This window comes from Sorex fumeus, unplaced genomic scaffold (genome assembly GCF_029834395.1).
Source record: "Sorex fumeus unplaced genomic scaffold, SorFum_2.1 ptg000037l, whole genome shotgun sequence".
NCBI classification, from domain to species: Eukaryota; Metazoa; Chordata; class Mammalia; order Eulipotyphla; family Soricidae; genus Sorex; species Sorex fumeus.
This window is the reverse complement of record NW_026606094.1, coordinates 64,785,186-64,785,758: the sequence shown is the minus strand read 5'-3', so window position 1 is coordinate 64,785,758 and position 573 is coordinate 64,785,186.

Here is a 573-nt window from a genome sequence, read left to right as displayed (position 1 = left end):
GTGAGGTTTACAGGTGACCCTGCATATATGTGTTGCTCGCTTCACAGGCAGCAAGCTCCTGTCTCTTTGGAGTGGAGGGAAGGAGTGTCCTCAAGCAGTGCTCAGGAGTTTTGGGGACATTCTTGGCCAGCCAGGCTGTTGGTTCAATGCAGAGGCAAGGATTCACCAAGGATTCAATGCTACTTGCATTCTGTGGTGTTGGGGATATTGAGCCACCTGGTAATACTGGGACCCCCAGGACCACTAGGGTGTACCAAATGGAGTTCAGGGGACCCTCTGGGGCCAAGAATCAAATATAGATTGGGTACGTGCTAGACATGCATCCTAACTGCTGTGCTGTCTCCTAACCCCCAAAAGTTCTTTTCTTAATATGGCCAAAATGCATTCGAGACAACATCTGGCTTTCCTGGGTTCAGAGAATGCTGTAATCTCTAAATCAGTAAGTCATGCTTATTTCTTGGCATCACAAAAGTGAAACTTGCTTTTCACTTGGAAACTTGACATAATCAAACGCCTTTGAGATGAACATCATTGCTGATTACTCTTCCTTGGTGACAGGAAGCATAGGGAGTT